At 44.9% G+C, this 23,081-nt stretch overlaps 1 protein-coding gene across 1 annotated transcript in view; it reads left to right on the forward strand.

The window, feature by feature from the left end:
* Positions 1-23,081, forward strand: part of St6galnac3 (ST6 N-acetylgalactosaminide alpha-2,6-sialyltransferase 3) — a 527,866-nt gene that overhangs the window by 493,116 nt on the left and 11,669 nt on the right. The gene's annotated exons all lie outside the window — the stretch shown is intronic.

A 23,081-nucleotide genomic window follows, 5' to 3' on the forward strand; every position in this document is an offset into this window, starting at 1 on the left:
GGTGATCAGATGCACTCAGCAAAGCAGGGATATCTGGGCAGGGCCAGATGAGCACCAGGATGGCCAGAAACTAGATCCTACTTTGTAAGCGCCAAGAACAAGCATGCAGCCTCGCAGTGAGGGGTTGGGAGACCCTGCTTTGTCAGGAAAGACCAGAAACTGAAAGCATTTGTACTTGGGTTGTTTAGATGACTGGAAATTTGCAATAAAGCTTAGGAAGCCTATGTTTTAGGTGGGTGCCTTGTTATCCTGGGATTCAGGCACACCGGACCATTAACCACCAGTAGTCAAGCGGGGCTTGAGAAACATGGGGAGTGGCTGCTCTCCCAGGGATGCTGGCCCCATAGGTTTATAGACTGCCCCTACCCTGCACCATGAGAAGAAGCAGGCTGGGCATGGATTCCTGGCATCAAGACTTCCTCCAGTCATCCCGGGCATGGTGTGTGGCAGGAGAGCCAAGGACTCTATTTTGCAGAAATGTGCACTATGTACTTTTCTCGTTGCTGTGACCAAATTCTCGGCAAGCGGCAGCACGAGGGAGGGGGAGTTTCCTGAGGGTCAGGGGGTCCGTCCCGGAGGGGACGCCTTGGTGGCAGGTTCTCTGAACAGGTAGGAAGTTGCAGCTGCTCTTCCCTCACATGTGGGTCGTTGAGAATGGAGAAGAATGAGAGCTCTGGCTTCTCTCCATTCAGTGTCTCTCCTTCTGTCCCCCTCCTCCTTTCTTCAGCCCTGGGTAGTAAACACCGAGCCTTGAGCTTGCTAGACAAGAACTGTGTCTGAGCCAAGCCTTCTGCCCTTCAGGTCTTTTCTATAAATACTCTAGAGTTCCATTCACAGGGCTTCTGCCTTCATTATCTGATCACAAAGGCTGTCCCCTCAAAATATGGTAAGGTTGGGGATTAAATTTCAGCCTACAGGACAGAAGCTTGATGTTTAGGGTTGTTATCAAATGAGTTCTCAGTCAAGATGGCAGGTTCTTCAGCACGCAGAAGGCTTCGGGGAGGTCAAGGATCCTACCTTCTTCAACAGCCATCTCCACACGTGCTTCCGCTGCTTTTAGACGCTGAACTGTGCCCAGGTACAGAGGAAGGACCTCGGCCCGTGAGCACATGGAAATGTTTTGCAAAGTGTTGCTCACAGGTTCAGAATAGAACAGATGGTGAGGTCTTGGGAAAGAAATATGAATTCTAATCCTATTGCAATCTTCCCAGATCAAAAACTGGGATTGTATCTATTCTCCTCTGTTCAGTGATGGCGGAAGCAGCGCGCCATATCAAACCTCCACCAATCCTTCTGCTGATTGTGGCTGCACTCAGACTCCGCTTCACTTTATAGACAAGCGCAGTCTCCACTGCTCAGCCTTGCCATCCCGGCTTCACAAATTAAAAAATAAGTACTGCGCCCATTCTACCCACAGAAAATGCCTCTTTTCACTGAGCATTTGTGGGAGGGCCTGACACGGTTTCTCCAACAATGCCAATACCTGCCATGCCCCCCTTCTACACTCAGATGAACATTAATTTCTGGCAAAAAGAAAAACTAAGGTGCAGGCACATGTAACGCACCCCCACCCTGCTTCTGTCTAGTTTTCCTTGGAGGAAAACAACTTGATTCATCTGAAACATTTATTCACCAAAGCAATGTCGCTTCTTCTGCTTCCTCTGCCCCTCCCGTGGCTGTGGGTTCATTGCATCTCTCCCCCTTGTGGATATTTCATGGTTGTTTATTTCCAGACATTTGATAGAAGAAACACTATTAATACTTCTCATTTGTTTTTTCATTAGCTGTTCCCATTAAAGTAAATTCCTTTGTAATTCTCTTTTCACATGCAAAGAATCGAAAGGTTTCTGTAAGATTTCTTGAAAATTTTAAGAAGCTTTTGTGTTTCTGCCAATTGTAAAGCAAGTATTCTCAACATTTCATGTTGCAAAGGAGCTAAGTGTTCTGTGAGAAATAAAATAAAATACCCTCATTCTAAAAGGAAGAGTTACCTGAAATATCTAGCAATTATAATAAAATAGGTTGCTTGATTATTTTATTGCTCCATCGTTTCTCACCGTTTCAGCTATTGCATAGGAATGAGATCATGATCGTTAACATAGTTTTCAGAATTTACAATTTTACCTCCTATATATTCTGTCTGTTTGCTCATGCTGGAAAACAGACCTCGTGGTAACAGAAATAACTTGCCATTAAAATGGATTCTGGAGCAAAGGTTAGATTTTAAGGTATATGTTATAAACTCAATGCCTACCTTCAAAATTCTTATCATTAAATTATCATATGAGGCTGTCAGGCCTTTGGGATAGAATTAGGATTAGATATACTTCAAGGGACGACATCCCCCAACCCCCATGAGTGACATCAATGTCTTTGGAATGAAGAAAGAGCTGTCTTTCTTCTTTTCCTTCTCAGCATGGAAGGACACTAAAAGATGTCAAGAGAAATCAGACACATAGACCTCCAGCCTGAAACACGGACATCAGGCACATAGATCTGTGAGAAATAAGTGGCTGTTGTTCATAAGACTTGTTATTACAGCAGCCTGGACGTCAGACTGAGAGAAAACGGTCTAGAACCAAGATCGCCTTCTCCTGTCTCCAGTGACGTCATACCCACCTTACTCCCGTGTGTATCCCGCCACCTCGGGGTGCACGAACCGTGATAGGAACTGAGCACACAGGATTGTTGCTCCTTCCCCTCCAGGCAGTCTCAGATCTGCGATGCTCCTGGGCTTACATCAGCAAGCGTGTGAGGTGCTCCTGACCCCGTGGGTGCTTCACTGGGCTGACTGCACTATGCTGGGCCTTGAAGGTATCTGGCTAGCACATTGTAGAATGCATCAAGGTTATTATAAAATAAATGCACCAAAGGAGTATTTTTGCCAGCCTTTAACTTATGAATATGGATTGACTTTAATAATTAGATTAGAACACTACTTCAGAAGCCATTTATCTAATGTATTTTTCCAAATGCCATTTTGCTAAACACTTTCCTGAAAGCAGACGTCTACAGAATGCACTCAGTGCACAATGGCCGAGACGTGCCCTACAGAGACGGCTCTGCCAGGTAAACAGAATGTTCACGTTCAGTCTTCGATTCTTTTCCCTTCTTGTTTCCTAGTGGTCTTTAGAACTAGTGTTCTTTATTACTAGATCACTAGGAAAACTTAAATGGGATGAGCAGGTAATTTAAAGGAAGTGTGGGTTATTTTAAAATCAATAGAGAAATTGGGACATCAGGTCTTGGTTTCAAAAATATAATTAAAGAGTAAAAGTATCTAAACCATTGACTCAGGAAGCAATAGAATTTTTTCAGAGTTAAAAGAGAATATTAAAAAAAGAAGAAATTAAATCAGAAGGTAAAGAAAGGATATTTACACATGCAGCATTTCTACTATGGGCTAGTGTAAAGTCCAGACCAGGCCGTGTTAATCCTTAATTGTGTATCCTTAATCCTTAATCCTAAATCACTTTAACATGTGAGAGGTGTTCCCATCTGCAAAGACGCTGCCTGAGACGGGTTCCTCATCTTTCCTGCTGAGACTGCAGCAGTGAATCGATGGCCCAGCTGGGACTCAAGCCCGGCCGTGAGGAAGAACAGTTGAAGCCAGTCTTTCAAGGCTGGCACACAAAGAAGCCCAGGGCAGGGGAGAAGACACACACAGATACCAGTGAGCTGGTGACAGCAAACTGCGAAGAGGCGAGAAGCTGGGGGATGAGGGGCTTCAGGAAAGAGAAAAATAAGAAGAGGACCCTAGCTACTTACTGACTGCGAACTAAGGATCACTCACAGCACAGGGATCACGCTGACAGGGAAAGACCAGCAGGGCTGGCTGGATAGAGATGGAGAGTGAACTTCTGTGGGGAGGCAGGAATGCAAATGAGTTTGAATGAAGGAAGGGGGTCACAGGCGTGCATGCGTGGTGTATAGCCACGTGTGAGTGCACATGGAAAAAAGCCGTGACTGTCTGAGAGTGGATGAGAAAACGCACTCAAGCAGAGGAAACGGAGAAGACACAGAAGTGAACCTGAGGTCTCCCCCAGACTGAACTGGAGATGCCACCATTTTGCTTGTGAAGTCGTTAGAGTAAAAGATTTTGAGTTGGAAGAAAAGCAAAAGGCTGCAGTGTCCTTAAAATAAAAGATAACGCACACAGTGTGTGAGTATGTGCGAGACAGTACACTGAACACGGCCGATCTGGACAGTGACTACATGCTGATTAAGAACATCATCTTTAAAAAAATCTTTAATTTGGTATGAGATTATAGATGTATTTCTGAAAAGAAATCCCCTGTAAACTATAACCATAAAGGAATATGTTGCTACACATGCTTGCTTTTAGTCATTTTATTAATAACTTAATGCCTTGATTTTTGTTTTGAATTTAATTAGTCTTATTAATTGACTAAGTCTCATTTAAAATGTCTTTTTTTCAAAAAGACAAAGTCACATAGAGAGAAGATAGTTATAGTGCATAGGAACGGGATGGTATAAAGCGCTCCCGCTAAAGGCTGTTAATAAGGACTAACAATCCATTGGAAAAAATAAGCTGAATTGGCATTCCAGAGAAGAGAGGGAATAGTTAATAAACAAGTAGGAGATCCTCAGCCTCATTTGCATTGCCAATGCAAACTCAAATGAAAATTAAAAATCATTTTATACCCACCAGGCTGGCAAAACTTCTCAAATCTGAAAATATTACATATATTACTGAAGGTAGGGAGCAGCAGGGGTTTGCATATGCTGTCGATCCAAGTGCAAATTGGTTCCCATCTCTCAGAAACAATTATCTCACCTCTACCTAACACCTTCCCCTCCAGGACATTCCTCTAGAGGACGCTTGCACAGGTGTGCGAATGTTCGTAGCCTTTCTATGTACAAGAGCAAAGAGAGAACTGGAAACCTCTTGAATACCAAGAGATACAAGAACAGGCAGATCCATTGTTACACAATTCTGCATGGCTTCCCCTAGGGTTGGGGGACAAGAAGGGGAATGTGCAGTGACCATCCAACAGGGATGAATCTCACAGGCAAGACGTTGAGTGAGAGACAGATCTGGGAGGTGAGGAACAGGAAGCCATTTAGGTAAAGATGGAAGACTCACAAAGCCAGATAGCATATTAGTTGAGGACTCTATTTGTGGATAGTGAGACTAGAGTTTAAAAAGAGAGAGAATTCCAAACTCTCACGTAAGGTCCGTCCTCCAGAGCACCTGGAGAGGAACATCGGCCTCTGATGGACCTATGGCCACGCCATCCTGCAGGTGTGTGGATTGACTTGTGATGACAGGTAGGAAGCCGAGCGCAGGTCAATGGGACATGAGAAGCCAAGTTCCTAGTTAGGTTCCCATTGCAGAGATAAAACACCACAGCCAAAAGCAACCAGGGGAGCAAAGGGCCCGTCGCTTCTTTTAACTCTCAGTTCAGAGTCTTTCTATCACTTAAGGGAAGTCAGGACAGGAACTCAAGCAGGGCAGGAACCTGGAGGCTGGAGCTGATGCAACGGCCACGGAGGGATGCTGTTTACTGGCTTGCTTCTTGTGACTTGCTCAGTCTGCTTTCTTTTTTTTTTTTTTTTTTTTTATTTTTTTTATTTTTTTTTATTCGATATAATTTATTTACATTTCAAATGATTTCCCCTTTTCTAGCCCCCCCCTCCCCGAAAGTCCCGTAAGCCCCCTTCTCTTCCCCTGTCCTCCCTCCCACCCCTTCCCAGTTCCCCGTTCTGGTTTTGCCAAATACTGTTTCACTGAGTCTTTCCAGAACCAGGGACCACTCCTGCTTTCTTCTTGTATCTCATTTGATGTGTGGATTATGTTTTGGGTATTCCAGTTTTCTAGGTTAATAACCACTTATTAGTGAGTGCATACCATGATTCACCTTTTGAGTCTGGGTTACCTCACTTAGTATGATGTTCTCTAGCTCCATCCATTTGCCTAAGAATTTCATGAATTCATTGTTTCTAATGGCTGAATAGTACTCCATTGTGTAGATATACCACATTTTTTGTATCCACTCTTCTGTTGAGGGATACCTGGGTTCTTTCCAGCATCTGGCAATTATAAATAGGGCTGCTATAAACATAGTAGAGCATGTATCCTTATTACATGGTGGGGAATCCTCTGGGTATATGCCCAGGAGTGGTATAGCAGGATCTTCTGGAAGTGAGGTGCCCAGTTTTCGGAGGAACCGCCAGACTGCTTTCCAGAGTGGTTGTACCAATTTGCAACCCCACCAGCAGTGGAGGAGTGTTCCTCTTTCTCCGCACCCTCTCCAACACCTGCTGTCTCCTGAATTTTTAATCTTAGCCATTCTGACTGGTGTAAGATGAAATCTTAGGGTTGTTTTGATTTGCATTTCCCTAATGACTAATGAAGTTGAGCATTTTTTAAGATGCTTCTCCGCCATCCGAAGTTCTTCAGGTGAGAATTCTTTGTTTAACTCTGTACCCCATTTTTTAATAGGGTTGTTCGGTTTTCTGGAGTCTAACTTCTTGAGTTCTTTATATATATTGGATATTAGCCCTCTATCTGATGTAGGATTGGTGAAGATCTTTTCCCAATTTGTTGGTTGCCGATCTGTCCTCTTGATGGTGTCCTTTGCCTTACAGAAACTCTGTAACCTTATGAGGTCCCATTTGTCAATTCTTGCTCTTAGAGCATACGCTATTGGTGTTCTGTTCAGAAACTTTCTCCCTGTACCGATGTCCTCAAGGGTCTTCCCCAGTTTCTTTTCTATTAGCTTCAGAGTTCTTACACAAACCAGGACCGCCTGCTCAGGGTTAGCACCTCCCAAGATGGGCAGAGCCCTCCCATATCAACCATTAATCAAGAAAATGTCCCACAGGCTTGCCTACAACTTCTCAAGTCCTTGTTTCTGCCAGCTCAGTCCTCCATGGTTGGGGGTGTGTTGCCATGGGGGCCCTTATTGTCCTCAGAGGCACCAGAGTTTCATTATTCATTCTTTTCCACAGGTGAGCTCATTACGAACACACTGTCTTGTTTTGTGAATTTTTCTTCTTTGCCTACATGATATCCTTTATTTCTCCCCAAATCCTTTTCACTCAACATTTGTTCTACTTGGAAGAATCTATCTTCACAAAAACATGCAAACTCCTATGCACACTTAGATATCCAGACATACTAGAGTCTGCTAAACACCTTCTCCCACATGCCCAAGGAAGTACCAACACATCTTTCTCTGAACCACTGGTGACCTGAGGGCCCTGTGTACACTCAACATCGTCTTCCTCTTCCTTACTTATAGTCCTCTGGCCTTTGGAAGAATCTCATTGTGTCAGTAAGATAATTAGCGTGTGGATTCTGTGACATTTTGTCACCAGCTTGTGACTCAGTTTACCTAGTCTTTCTTACAGCTATCTTCCCAAGGCTCATCTCACCTTGGGATCCTTCTTAGACAAATCATTTCATTTCAGTGAGCTCCTGGTCTATTCTAAGAGGCATTTTGGTTTTCCAACTGCTAATTTAGGGGTGACTACACAGGAGTCTCCGTGCTCCCTTCTCAGACAACCCATGTTCTAACTATGGAGTCTCAGATGGCTTCTCTTTCCCTATACCCTCTTAACTAGAGATTAATTTGCTGAGCAAAGTCCCAATTATGATCATTTCCTGAGCTGTCACCCCACCCTTGTCTTGTGTGCAGTTGAAAGAGGGGCTTGCTCCAAGTGACAGGTTACTGAGAGGCATCTACGGAAAAAAGCTTGTATCCCTGAACTTACAACATGTTTTCTGACACAAAATGTATGAATTTTCTCCGGCAAACCTGGCAGATCTCTGATACAAGCAATTGAATCCAAACACTACCCAGAATTGACGCAGCCCCTGCTCCCGTGCTGCAAGGCCCAGGTCCCAAGCCGACTGCGTAGGAGCAGTTTGTGTTTCTGGCTGTTAACCCTGTTTGTACAGGAGCACCGTGGAAATCCCTGGGGTTCTGAAGCTCTTGTCCCAGGAACCAGGGAAGAAGGGATTTCTGTTCTCCTGGATTGAGGATGTGCTCGAATGGCTCTCAAGACATTAGAAGGAAGAAAACTCAGGGATGGCCACGTGGCAGTGTCACAGAAGATGAGGGGCATGGGAGGGTGGCTCCTCGTTTCTCCCGGAAGTCTGCAAAGCTCTCAGAATGCAACTCTCTGTATGGCTTAGTGCTCATCCCACTGTGGGTGCCTGATGGATAAATTAATGGACACTTGTGTTGGACCTTGGTGTCCAGCACTTCTCCTTCCCGGAAGTGGGAATTCCAACCCTCTAAAACAGCAGGGTTCCCTACGGACGATGTATGTCATCTCCGTGCCTTAGAGATACTAGGAACACTCAGGAAATCTCCAGGGTTCTGAAGCTCTTGTATTAGGAACCAGGGAAGAAAAAGAGCAAATCCCAGGTAGTTGACTTTATTGTATCTCGGTGGAGTAGCTTCCCTTTCCCCTGGGCCAGCACACTCAGAGTCAAGGCGGAGAGCAGGCCACACGTGTTCCCCACCTCCCTCCTGGCCCATCCTTGTGTGCAGGAGAAGGCGTAGCCCATGACTGGGCTTCTGCAGACAGTACAGACAACCATGTAGCACTGCCCTCGTTGTCCCTGGAGCCAGATTGTGTATGGGTAAGGACTCTCCTCAGAACACTGGGATGAGCCAAGCAGCCTACTCGAGGGATGGGAAGTCACCATGAGCAGTGGATGGGCTCTAAAAAAAATGCAGCATCTGATTCTTATAGAGTACCACCTCATTAAAAATACCAAATCCAACCCAAGAGCCTGTAGTTTTATGGGAGAAAAAACACAATACATTTAAAAAATCGTGTGTGTGTGTGTGTGTGTGTGAGAGAGAGAGAGAGAGAGAGAGAGAGAGAGAGACTGAGAGACACACAGAGAGACAGAGAGACAGAGAGAGAGCAAGAGAGAGAGAGACAAACAGAGACTGAGACACACACAGAGAGAGACAGACAGACAGAGACTGAGACACACACAGACAGACAGAGAGAGAGAGACAGAGAGAGAGAGACAGAGAGAGATTTCATACATATATAAATGGAAGTCAGAGAGTAAACCTCAGGAGAATTGTTTTCCCTATCCTGGGATTTTTTTTTGTTTTTCCATATGAAGTTGAGAATTGCTCTTTCCATGTCTGTGAAGAATTGAGTTGGAATTTTGATGGGTTGAATTGTATTGAATTGAATCTGTAGATAGCTTTTGGTAAAATGGCCATTTTTACTATGTTAATTCACTTTATCAAACTTTCTTATTCTAATAATTTTAGTATTCTATACTATTTTAATGTTACTCATATGTATTTTATGTGTGAGGGTGTTTTGTCTATATGTCTGTCTGTGGCTATGCATACCTGGTGCTGTGAAGGCCAGGGGAGGCCTTCAGAGCCCCTGGTGTTGGTGTTATAGAAGGGTGTGAGCATGTGTGGGTGCAGGACGTCAAACAAGTCCCCTGAAAGAGCAGCCGCTGGTCTTCACTGCTGAGCTCCTGTACTCTTTCTGAAAAATTATTTGTTAATCATACATAACCTTCTGACATTGTGACATAATACTGTCATCTTCAAAGTTCATGGTCAATTAAATTCTAGAATGAAAACAAGTTGCAAAGGAAAAAAACTCATAATTTAAAAAGTAAGTTTACAGTTTCCTGTCAGCCTTGTTCATGGCTGTCCTCAGCCCTGTGTGGCTATGAGCCCTGAGTTGGACAGGAGTTGGACATATCAGGCTGTGTTTCTGCCTGGCCTCTGGGACACTGGAGTGTTGGCATGTTGCTCAGAGAAGACAGAACGCAGTCTGAGATAGGCACCGGGCAGCCTGTGTCAGCCTGCCAGAAACAGCAGGGGCTGGGACAGATGCTGTGGTTCTCAATCCTCTGTGCACCCAGACACTCTGGGGACTTCAAGGAGTTGAGAACAGTGGTCTGCAGGCCCAGGCTTCGGCTACATACCAGGCAAGAGGGACATGGTGGAGCCCGGGATGGGGTGGAATCCTGTTTGGCCCCGAGTGAATGCTGAAAGTGGAGAGGCTGGAAGAGAGGCTCTATCCACACCCCACCTTGGTAAGGATGACAGTCCCTGTTTGTCCAAACTGCTTTATTGTTATGGCAGATAGAAATGCATCTGTCTTAGTAAGGGCGAATCAGAGATTAAATACCTTTTGCAGGAATGAATGGGAAGCTCATTGGCTAAACACTCGGGGCCTATCTAGATACCTCATTAGCATGGAAAACTCCACATGCTAGGTGACTAGTTGTCATAATGCTCTTAGTGGACTGTCATGGTTCAGTGCTTCAGGACAGGTAGAGTCTGGACAGGAGCTGATTCTATGATCTACCATTCTCAGTTAATGAGAATTATCAGGTTTTGAACCTGCTTCAACCTTACCAGTTCTTCTGTATGATGGCACAGTCCACAGGACATGTCTGATTTTCTTCTCATTTTTAAAATATTTCACAGCCTAATCCTTTATTATTATTTTGTTATTTTGTATGCTTCTGCAAATGTGTGTGCACACACATACATATGTGTGCCCGTGCGTGTGTGTGTGTGTGTGTGTGTGTGTCCCTGTGCATGTGTATGTCTCTGTGCTTGTGTGTGCATGTGTGTGCCCCTGTGCATGTGTGTGCAAATGTGTATATGTCCCTATGCATGTGTGTCCATCCCTGTGCGTGTGCGTGCGTGCGTGTGTATGTGTGTGTGTGTGTTCACTCATGTGGAAGCTAGCATAACCTACTGGAGCCTGTTCTCTCCTTTCATCCTGTGGGTTCCAGGGATTAAATTTATGCCATGAGGCTTGGCACCAAGCACCTTTACCCACTGAGCCATCTCAGCAGCTCTTACGTCTTAATTTTATTTACCAAAATAACAAGAATAATCAAAAAGAAAATTGACAACAGTCCATCCTGCCAGAGAACTCTTCTTCCAAAGGTCAGTCCATGAAAACATTGAGGGGAAAGGGTAAGTTCCCTGATCAAACAGCAGAAGGAATGCTATGCAGTGTGTTCTTTGTGGGTTCTCTTGTTTGTTGGTATATAAGAAGATGCTGGGAACCCCGTCAGTCAAGAAACTTACCCTTACTAAACTTATTCCCCAGCACTGCCTGTTTTCCCTTCTTATGAAACGTTCACCAGCATGCCCCTGGCTCGGGGTTCACCAGCATGCCCCTGGCTCAGGGTTCACCAGCATGCCCCTGGCTCGGGGTTCACCAGCATGCCCCTGGCTCGGGGTTCACCAGCATGCCCCTGGCTCGGGTTCTACCTCACAGGCTCCTCAAGTGTCAGGCCGACAGCCTGCCTGTGTGACATCAGCATGCACACCTGGGATGGCGCCTCCCACGAGTGGAGGAAGATGCTAATGCTGGTTGGTGCAGTTTGTAGTTGAGGTCTTTGAGCCATGGCCACAGGATTTCATTCTCTAAATGTGAAATGTTTCTATAAAATAACCAAGAGAGAGATGAACAAAAGCACAGCACTAACTGGTTGCCAGTGAGCTTGTAATTAGAATCCCCAGCTAGCTTGATTTTCTTACTGATGAGGCGCCAAGTCCCTCCATTTTTCCTCCCTGTGGCTAAACACAGATGCTTGCTACTCTAGAGGGTTAACGGTGCACATGATCCACGCTGCTCAGAGGCAGTAACTCCTGCTCTTGTCTCTTGAGTTCTCCTAAGAGCAGAGGAACATCAAAGTCAGGCCAGGGAAGCAGAAAATGATAGAATTCCAGGCGGGAGAATAGACCTTCTCCTTGGGTACATAGTCTCTGATGCTGTGAAGAATGTGAAGTGACAAGGGCAGAGGCTGGAGGAAAGAAACAACAGAGACAGGTGAATCATGGGCACTCACTTCCCAGGAACAGAGTTGAAGAATATTGATTCTATTTTTAAAACACTTTCTTTGCATCATTGCTGCAAGGGCATTGGACATTTCTCGGGGGAGATTCTGAGTATTCACACATTTTTGAACATAATTCCTCCTTGGGTCATAGAAGCCTTACTTAAGACAAAGCACTTCATGGGCCTTCTGGGGGCCTAGACATAGAAGCCCACAGAGATGCCTTGGTGCCTTCTTTCCTACTGAGGAATCACTTCAAAGTGAAAGGCATGGCATGGCACAGCACGGCCCCTTGCTATATGCTAGGTGTTGGTGAAGAGAGTGCACTGTTGGTTAAATAAGTTCAGATGTGTGCTCATCCCATCTTTGCATAACAGATGTGTTTCTAAAATGAGAAATGTAGATAAGTTGAAAAAAATAAATCTCTGTTTTCCAGGTGGGCATAGCACACATACACATCCATATGTGTGCGTGATATAGGCAGTGAATATGTGAATTTTCTCCTTTTTCATTGTGTGTACAAGCCTTACTTGTATTTCTCCTATCTCATCACTCACTAGCTATAATAATGACCTTGACATTTTAAGTGTGAACACTAACATATTTATATTCAAAGGGATTACAAGAAACAAGTAAGCTATTAAAGTGCTCTTTATTTCTGCTGAAATTAAGGATAACATAGCTGTGTCTGAAACACAAACTGCATACAGAGCAATTTTCTGGTCAAATGCTAGGTGTGTTTCTTTCAAAACAGCAGGGAAAAGGTTGGGATTCATAGCCTCCAGTTATTCACTACAGTGTGATAGATGCCAAAAATAAGAAGCTGGTATAGTCTCACTGATGATGTAATGGAGAGTCTCTGGTGTGTCTAAAGATATACAGGGATATTCCAAGGACACAGTCAAACCATCATGGCAAGTTCTGTCAGTCTCCTGTGTGGCCCTTATAAGTTGTCACCTAAGGAACCAAGTTTTCAGCTCTCGTTCCATTTGGCTACTTGACCCCAGGTGTCTCCTCACTTCATGAAGTTCTTTCATCTCATTTCATCCATCCATCCACCCATCCATCCACCAATCCACCCACCAATCCACCCACCAATCCATCCATCCACCCACCAATCCATCCATCTACCCACCAATCCACCCACCAATCCATCCATTCACCCACCAATCCATCCATCCACCAATCCATCCACTCATCTACCCACCAATCCATCCATTCACCCATCCATCCACCAATCCACCCACCAATCCACCCACCAATCCATCCATTCACCCACCAATCCATCCATCCATCCATCCATCCACCCATCCACCAATTCATCCATTCACCAACCAATCCATCCATCCATCCACCTACCCATCCATCCACTCATCTACCCATCCATCTGCCAATCCATCCATCCATCCACCTACCCATCCATCCATCCATCCATCCACCCACACATTTAACCATCATCCATCCATTCATCCACCCACTCACTCACCTATCCATCCATTCACTCATTAATTCACTCACCCACCTATTCACCCATCTATCCACTTACCTACCAGTCCACACACCAATCCACATACCCATCTAGCTATTCATCCACCCATTTATTCACCCACCAAACATCATCTACCCAACCACTTACCCATCTACCTATCCATCTATCCACTCTTCCACCCCAATACGCGCACACACACACACACACACACACACACACACACACACACATCTATCCATAGCTCCTTGTGCTTAACAGATCTAGACCAGTGTTTAGCATACTTATTAAAAACAGATGTCTTTGCAACGGTACACAAAGTAGAACTAAATAATTAAATGAAGTTCTTTCATGTGAGACTGTAATATGAAATTTAGATCTGCATGGCTTCAATATTTTAACCATCTCTGAGTTCTTCTGAGTTTCTTGATGATTGCAAAGCTAAAAATCATTCCTATGCCTTGATTAGAGAAGCATTTGATTTTGTTGTTGCATCCTTTCTTGCAAGATTTGATGCAGGAGAGAGCTGGGGCATGCTGTTGAGGCTGAATCACACAGTATTGATTTTGTGTCTAACCCAGCGTGTAGTTTCTCAGTTCCAACACCTCACCTGGAAACACAGAGAGTCTGTTTCCACAATAGTCACCTGTGACTACAGACAAGTGTTGGCTGCAGAAATCAGAAAACATCCATTTCCTCAGAGCAAGGTTTAATGTTCTTAATTCCTTAAAAATTTTCATTTCTTTCCCATTTTACATTTTGTGATTTTCTTTTGTGTGTGTATATATGTGTGAGTATACATTTCTATCCACATGTACCCGTGTGTGTGTGTGTGTGTGTGTGTGTGTGTGTGTGTGTGTGTGTGTGTGTGAACCATTGGACAATCTCAAATGATGTTCCTCAAGCTAACCCCTAATTAATTTCTTTCTTTCTTTCTTTCTTTCTTTCTTTCTTTCTTTCTTTCTTTCTTTCTTTCTTTCTTTCTTTCTTTCTTTCTTTCTTTCTTTCTTTCTTTCTTCCTTCCTTCCTTCCTTCCTTCCTTCCTTCCTTCCTTCCTTTCTTTCTTTCCTTTCTTTCTTTCTTTTCTTTCTTTCTCTTCCTTCCTTCCTTTCTTTCTTCCTTCCTTCCTTTCTGTCTGTCTGTCTGTCTTTCTGAGGCAAGTCTTCTCACTGGCCTGGAGCTCATCAAGGCTGGCCAGCCAGCAAAGCTCTGCCTTCCCAGAACTGGGATTGCAAGCATACACCACAACATCATTTTTTTTTCTTACATTGATTATGGAGAGTAAATGCAGGTCTGACTGAGCTGTCAGCCCAACCCCCTTTTAATTTTCAGAGAGCACCCCAAGACTGTCTTGGGAAATGATAATGGGTCCTGCATCCTGTTACTTCTGTCACTAGCCCAGCAGCCAGCTACCTCATGTCCCCTCACTCCGCAAAGGTGATCCTAGACACCAGCATGAACCACAGCAGGGGAGGTTCTCTCTGAACCCTACAGGCTTCCTTGTCACCAAGTTGTTAAAATTCTTAGTGAGAACCAAATTAGAAAAAAGATGCAAATTAACACCTAGTAGGTACCTGAGAAGAACTGACAGCACTCACTGCTGATTGAGGCTTGAAGTCCTGGGGCTGGAAGTCAAGGGCAGCTCGTGTTCTGAAGGATGTGATACGATACAGTGAGTCAAAGACATTAGTGGACAGAGAAGGTCCAATGGAGCACAGCATGTGGAGCCCTCCTGACATGGGTAGCCCGGCTGACGTACCCTGTGCTATAGTACTGTTCCCATTCATTCCTTAGCCAGGGACAGGGGGTGTCTTCCCCTCCAGTGTATAAGCCTCTGGATGAGCCCATCCTGAACATATCAGGCCAGCTGTGGGCATGCTAGCCACAAACGCCTCAGGAGTCCAGTCTGATCGGATGGCTGCTGCTCTATACTATAGTCAGTACTCAAAGACATGGGCACATTTAAAACACAAAGTGGCCTTCTGATGAATGAAATGACCATCCCTGAAGGATCTGTCTGAGAGCACATTTTACTGAGAGAAAACCAGCAAGAGACTCCTTTAGGGAGTTCGAATGCAAATGATGTCTTGAACTTGACTATGAAACTAGAGGCCCCAGCAGTGAACATGCATGGTAACAGTAAAGGCTAAGTGCCCTGGAATGACTGATCCCTTAGCTGTACAGTTCATACATTACACCCTGGGATGCTATAAAGGGGACCCCTCATTTTCCAGATGAAGATCTGAGACCCTGGAATGCATGGAGTTTAATAGACATTTTGCCTCCTGATTTCGGGGATTTGCAGTGAGGCTTTTGCTGTTGTCTCAATGTGGGCCTAGTGAATCATGAGGTCATAATGTCCTAGTCTGGGTGTCTCAGGTTTACCTGCTTGCCATTTGTCATATCACACACTGTATGCAAACACATATGTGCCACTGCATCCTTTCTTCTTCATAAGAAATGGGGAGCAGATGCCAATCCTGATAGATAAAAATCTGAACTTTTCTGGAGGTGTAGGCAGTTGAAAACTGGATTCTAAAGGTGAATGGTTACAAGAGCTACGTGGAAGGTTGACAGGGCTTAGGGTTCTGGCTTGGCTTGTGTCTCTGAAACCCCCGATTGTCCTTAGACACGCCAGAGAGCCTGTGCTACATCAGCAGTGAGAGCAATCCGCAGAGTATTGGAAATTCCTCGGAGAGAGGTATGAGAGTTTCCTGCTCGGAAGAGGCTGTCTTCCTAAGATGATTCAGCTCATTTTGGCAAGTTGAGCAGCACAGGTCTCCAGACAGGCTGACTCGGATAGATAGCATCTTTGCTCACCTGCGTCCCTTCACCAAGGAACATTTCCAGTCTATTTGAAGTCAGCTCTCTGTAAACTGGGCTACATTTTCCTAATGATATGAGCATTGATGTAGTGATTAGCTTCTCCAGCCAATCCCCAGAAGCTAATTTAACTCACAGTGAAGTGGAACCTGATATCTAATAAAACTATCACACGTACCTACCAAAGAGGCAGTGCTTTGGGCCCTGGATGCTGTACCTCACACCACACTCTCCAAGGATGTTTATTTAATAGTTTAAAAGAACATTTTCATAGATTTCATAGGTGGAATGGTGGCAGGTGGGGATGGGAACAGAGGAGATCAGGTAGGGGGAGAGAACACTGGGAGAGAAGACAGGAATTGGGGGTCATTTCCAGGGCGAGGTGGAAACCTAGTGCAGTGCGAACCCCATGGGATCTGCGACAGTGACATTAGCAATGACTCCCAGTGATGAGGGAACCTGATCTGGCCATCCTCGGTAACCAGGAAAGACCTCAAGTGGAGGGACTCAGATGCCAACCCAGCCACAAAATCTCTGACATGTCCTGACCGCAGGGTGTACTGGGACAGGAGCCTAGCAAGAGAGACTTCATCCAGAAACTGATGGGAAAAGATGTAGAACCTCACAGTCAAGTTATTAAGGGGAGCAAGTTATTAAGAGGAGGAAGAGGAAGGACTGGAAGACCCAGAGGGGTCAAGGACACCACAGGAATAAGGCCCACAGAATCAATGGACCAGGACTCATGGGGCTCACAGAGATCAGGGGCCCTGCATGGGTCTGCACCAGGTCCTCTGCACATGTCTGTTATGGTTGAATAGTTCATTGCTCTTGTGGGCTTCCTAACAGAGGGAGCAGAGGCCGTCCCTGACTCTTTTGCCTGCCTTTGAGACCCTTTCCCTCCTACTGGGTTGCTTCATCCAGCCTTGATAGGATGCTGTGTGCCTGGTCTTAGTGTTGTATGTTACACGGTATTTAGTTGGTATTCCTGGGAGGCCTTCTCTTTTCTGAGGACAGGTGGATCTAAGGGAAGAGGGAGGTGGGGTGGAGAGACTTGGAGAGAGGAGGACGTGCAAACTGTAGTCATGATGTAATATATGAGGGGGTATAAAGAACATTTTGAAATGTATCAACACTCAGACTCTGTCCCCCAGGACAGTAAAATGTGACCCAACGCTGAACTCTGACATCAGTAGCAATGGTGGGAAGTCACAATTGGGACAAGCGGGAGTGGCCATAGTCTCAGGGTCCCTAGGGAGATAAAGGATATGACTAGAAGGTAGAGACAGCGGGCTGGAGGAATGAAGTCCACTGGGAAGCTAGGACTGTGTCTCTGGGAGCTGGGACTGTGGGATGGCACCCTCTGACTTTGGTCTCTCATTAGGAAAGGAATTTTCAGGATGAGAACAGGGGGTCATTGGTACAGTAATGTGGAGGGAGCTTCCAAATCCTCATCAATTAGTGTTCCTGTGTCCAGTCCATAGTGAGTGGAAGAAACAGCCTTCAACATGCAGAGTTTTGTGCCTTGCATCCCACCTCTAATGGAGTGGTTTTCACTCATTCTCAGGGCGTGATCACAGGCTCTTAAAACAGCAGCAGAGGGGAGAGGAAGGCCTGAAAGGCTCCACAGCCTCTGGCCCAGCAGCTCCTATACCTGCAACTTCCCAGTAGCCCATGAGGCAGAATTCCAAGAATAGAAAGAGGTTTCCACCGTTAGCAACAGCTGGTGCATTAGGCCATGTAAGGTAGAGGATCTCCACTGTTCTGTTGAGTCATGGAGGCCGGGCATGAAGGTTTCTTTCCCTGGCATTTTGTAGCTCGTACAGCGTAGCAAGTCCATGAAGAGATCATGAAGAGATCGTGATCGCGTCTCAAGCTACTCCTCTCAGGTGAAGGGTGTTTTCTAAGCTCTGCTCTGTTATGTTAGCACCATCCTAGGATCCAGTGCTGTAGCTTTGTGTTCAGCTCCCTTGTGGCTTTTACTGACTCTCGAACGAGGAAAGTACTCCCAGAGGACCCCACAGACACTGCATCTTGTGTTGGAAGGGAGGGGACCACTGCTTCTTCCTCTGCCCAGCCATTAAGGGAGATGAGTCCCTTTTTGACATGTTAGAGTTTTCTTATTCTGTGATGCGGCAGAAGTTAGAATTTCTTGGGGATTCTAGATATTGTGTGGACAGGGTATGCACAGAAGGATTTCTTCCCAATGTGGACTTACTTTAGGCACCAAACATGCAGGGCTTTCCCTGACTCCCAGTGGCTGAGTTTGTTACCAAGCTAGGCCAGGCTATCCTCCCATCCCTACCCCACTGAGCCAGAGACAGCCATCAAACATGGAACCCACTTCATCCGGAACACTGCAAAGACCCCCAAGAAAGAATTCTCTCCTCTAAACTCTGGCCCAACAGGCCTCTCAAGAATGGGAAAGGAGGTGGGACTTTTTAAAGAACCAAATCCCCTAAACTGTTGTGATCTAACATGGTAGACAGGCAGGCTCCCGGGTCCCTGGACTAGAACTCTGGACCATAGCTCATGCATTCTGATGCTTACCATTCTCCATGTTTAAAAGGAAGTTGTTTGTGACAATTAGTGTCAGGCATGAGGAGCATAGAGCCTCTTCCTTAGGTCAGAGACAGAAATTCTTAATGCCTAAATTCCCAGGGGTCACTTGTTCCTCTTACAACTTTGGAGTGAATTTCCTTCCATTAGTGAACCCCTAAAACAATTTTAAAATACAAAGGAAATGAGGGTATAGCTTAGCTTTTACTACTAAGAAACATGGCTTTGAAATAACTCCTTTTGGAATGCTATTAAACAATGTTAACTAACTTGAGAAAGCTACAATACCTGAGGCTTTGGCTCTAAAGGAAGTGGCTATAATTTTATCTGTTTTAATTATAGGAAGGACAAACCTGCTTTGTCTTTTTAAATTTTATTTCCATGTTTGTGATCACATTGCGTCTAACAGAGGCCAGCATAAGGCTGAACTCAGCAGTAATGAAGCATAGGAATGAGGCTGCTATCCCCAGCCCCTGTTTCCAGGGTCAGGACTCTACATCACTCCATGGGACTTTTGTTTAAAATTTCACTTATTTTAAAGTTATTTTTAAGTGTAGTTTTTCATCTTGAAAGAAGTCTAGACCTCCAGAAGCATCATGTCGCATGCAGGCCCACGTCCAATCCCTCCTCTCGTGGCTGACGGAAAAACTTAGCCACCTTGAGTTCTGGTTCTGACAGGAAGCCAGGAGAAGGTGAATCATTTAATTTCTCCTCAAGAAAGGGAAGCAGCCGGAGACGTACTTTGATCTCTTCAGATAGACTCTGACATGGTTACAGACTTGCCTTCTACCTTTTAAAAGTCGTGCAGAGAAACGTATTGATGAGGACTGTTTGCGAGGAGAGCTAGATGAGAGAGCCGGGCCCTCTATTAATTACCTTCTCAGGTTCGCCAGGAACAGAGGCCCATGCCCAGAGGACGAGAAAGGTTATTAGCATTCAGAACACTGAGGCCCTTTCTGTTTAGGAAGGGCATGATTCTAAGATAAGTTGAAGGATAAGTTGGAGAAAAGCAATGTTTTTAAGTCCAAGCATGAACGTGGGATGGGATCAAAGAGCGACTGCCAATAAGCTGTGGGTTGGTTGGGAGAGGCCGCTTGTCAGTCCTGAGTGTTTGACGCACTCCTCAGTACTGGAAAAGGTCTTAGCAGTCGAGCAGGCTAGCCTTGGCTTTTCATAGACTTCCTTCAGTTGACACAGACCAGAGATGGGGATTTATCAAAAAGCTATAAAATCAAACAGCTGGGAGGAAGCCAGGGAGAAGAGTGCACTGGGAGCCTCACCAAGGGGAGGACTTGCCGTTCTTCAGCTGATGTGCGAATCCACAAGGCTGTTGTGTAAACACAACTGCAGTGGAAGTCCTAACGCATTTGGACTGAAGTCACAAACGCACGTGCACACCTATAGCTCTAACTATGGCAGGCTGCTACAAGTTGTAGTTAGTGAGGAAGACACAGCGTTGACTGCTTTTCTCATTACCAGGACTACATACCCGACAAGAAGCAACTGAAAGGTGGGGCTACTGATCTGTTCTAGCTCACAGTCTGAGGGGACACAATCCGTGACACAGAAGACACGGCGGTGGCCATGGCAGGAGCTTCAGGCGACTTCTTCCTCACGTGTCAGCATACCAGAAAGCAGAGATGGGAGAGGAAGTGAAGCCAGGATAGGAACTACTAGGCTAGTGTCCCAGAGGTCCACACCCCACAGCTAGGCCCAAGCTCCCAAAGGCTCTACAGCTATACAGACAGCTCCAACCAGCTGGGAATCAAGACTCCGAACGCATGAGTACTTGGGATTATTTCATAGCCAAACAAGACCTTGAAATTACCAAAGCCAAACTTTGTTTTTAAGTTAAATATTAATGTATGTATTAGTTTATATATATTTATATGTGTATATATATATGTTAAAATAAGTATTAGTATATATGGAGGGCATCATGGCGCATTGCTGAATCATGGGATAACGTCATGCAGTCAGTTGTCTTTTCTAGCCTAATGGAGGTTCTGGGGAATTAAGCTCAGTTCATTGGCTTGCATGGCAAGCACACTTGCCCTCTGGCCTATCTTACTGATTGATTCTGAAGTCACATTGTATCATCCCTTGTCCCAGAATCCTCCCTACTTGGAAAAGACAACTAAAGGTGATAGAGTTCCATATCTCCAGGCCCAGAGGGTGCTTCGGAGGGTGCCTGTCCTTAAAGCAGCAGTAATGCCTGTTTTTATTTCTACCCAGACAAAAAGCCTTTAGCAAATTAAGTGTTTATGTATGAACCATTTCTCTGACAGACAGCTCAGGTCGAGAGCCTGCAGGTATGTGCCAAGGGAGCCTGGCTGGAGATGCAGGGAGATCAGAGGAAGCTGCTCGTGATTTGTAACACAGTTTATAACACAGTTGAACACTCAAGGTGCATCCATCATCCCCCAGTTTTAATTATTTTTATTCTTAGTCGTATGTTGTTTACATTTGTTCTCAATTCTGAATTAATGAGGAATTTAATGAGGAAGAAAAAAACATAATTCTGCCAATTTTCTTCTGGATATTTTTTCAAGATCCATAAATTTCATTCCTCTGGGGAGAAAAATAGCAATACAAAACATTAAGATATCACTAATATTTCAAAAGAGAATGTAAGAGAGCAAAATAAATCATTGCTTCTTGTGCATCTAGTTCCTAACCAGAAGTAATCATGGAAATGTACCCTGTTGGCACTTTGAGATCCACTTCAGATAGGGGACAGAGCTCTGATATGAATTCCCATCATTTTTAAGCCTGGACACAGTCACAGAGGTCCCCCTGAGCCTGAGACACTCCCTCCTTCTCTTTCTGGTGTTCGCCGTTAGCGCTTAGGTTGTAGCTCAGCCCTTACTTTCTGTGGGAGGAGAAATCACCACGCACATGTCCCCCTGGGGTCTCCCACGGTCGTGCACCCCACAGCATGCACATGTCTCCCCCTGGGGTCTCCTACGGTCATGCACCCCACAACACTGGGGGGGGGAGGGGGGAGGGTGTCCTCTTTGATAGTCTCATATTGAAAGCAATATTCACATCTGTCTCCCTGATGTGAACCAAGCTGAGGTCAGAAGAACTTGCTATTCTAGAGACAGTGCAGCACCCCACACATACTAGACACTCCACACATGTTTCTCAAGAGAAGGCAGAACTGGAACAGTAATAAATGAGAGACAGGTAAGGTTATTTCAGGAGGGGACATGCATACCAGTAAAGAACTAACAAGGCATGCTATGTGCATGCCCCTCCTGAAACAATGGTTTCTAAACAACAAAAAGTGGATCCAATTTACTATGGAGAATCCAAGAAAGAAAAAATTATGTTGAAATTATGCCAACTGATGAATTTTCCAAAGAACAGTATTCCGTGACTAGGTAGTGAATATAAAAATAAACTGTTAGCAGCTTGAAATTAAACATATAGATTTCTTTCACTTCAAGTGGACAAGAACCAACCACTTGATTTAGGGAAAACACTGTAACACTTGTGTCCTTATTTAGAAAAAGTCTTTTAAGTATCTGTTGCACCTAATCAGAGAACAGGAATGGTAATGGACAATAGCAACTGAATTTTCACCGCTTACCCACAAATGTAAAGGGCCATGTATTGAGAAATTACTGGTCCAAGTGGCACTGTTAGGAATGAATGGGCTGATCTTGTGTTAACCAGGAATTCAACAAGTTTTTCTACCTTTAATGTTACCCTGAGCACCTGGAGGCTGGGTCAAATGGAGCACTGGTCCTATGAGTTCACCCAAATGAGGGATGGGGTGTCCTGCTTCTCTTATGATTTGGACATTTGTTTTTCCAGTCTCCTTCCTTCTTGCATGTAACAGTGTTCTAGGAAGCCTGAACCAACTTCTGATCCAAATATTTGTCTCTGGGTCAGTCTGACTCCAAAAGAGGGCCAGTCTACTTCACAAAAGGTCCAGTTTCCCAGAAAAGAGTCAGAGACCATACTCATTCTTCAAGTATTTTAATATATATTTCAATGGTGTTTGGGACTTCTCACTTTTCTCCCATGGAAGCTCCCTTTCTTCTAGCCAACAGAATATTTAAAACACACACACATACAACCAATCAACCAGACAACAAATAACAAAACACCATGGAGACAAACACAGGATGGCAACAACAAAGAAACCAGGAGTGGGCACCATGCAAACCATCTGGTGATGTCTTGCACAAATCTCAAACACCGGAATAGGAAACATCCAGCATTTTCTAAGTGAACTATTCAGAAGGCTCTGTAAACTGTCACCTCCTTAGGGGACTGATTCAGGTTACTTCTGGTAGATTCCTAATTAGGGAAGAGGCATAAGGAGCCTCTGGGTCAAAAGGAGCAGAGGTGATAGTAGTTTCTGAGGCCCTGGAACAT

Source organism: Apodemus sylvaticus, chromosome 4 (assembly GCF_947179515.1).
Source record: "Apodemus sylvaticus chromosome 4, mApoSyl1.1, whole genome shotgun sequence".
Classification (NCBI taxonomy): domain Eukaryota; kingdom Metazoa; phylum Chordata; class Mammalia; order Rodentia; family Muridae; genus Apodemus; species Apodemus sylvaticus.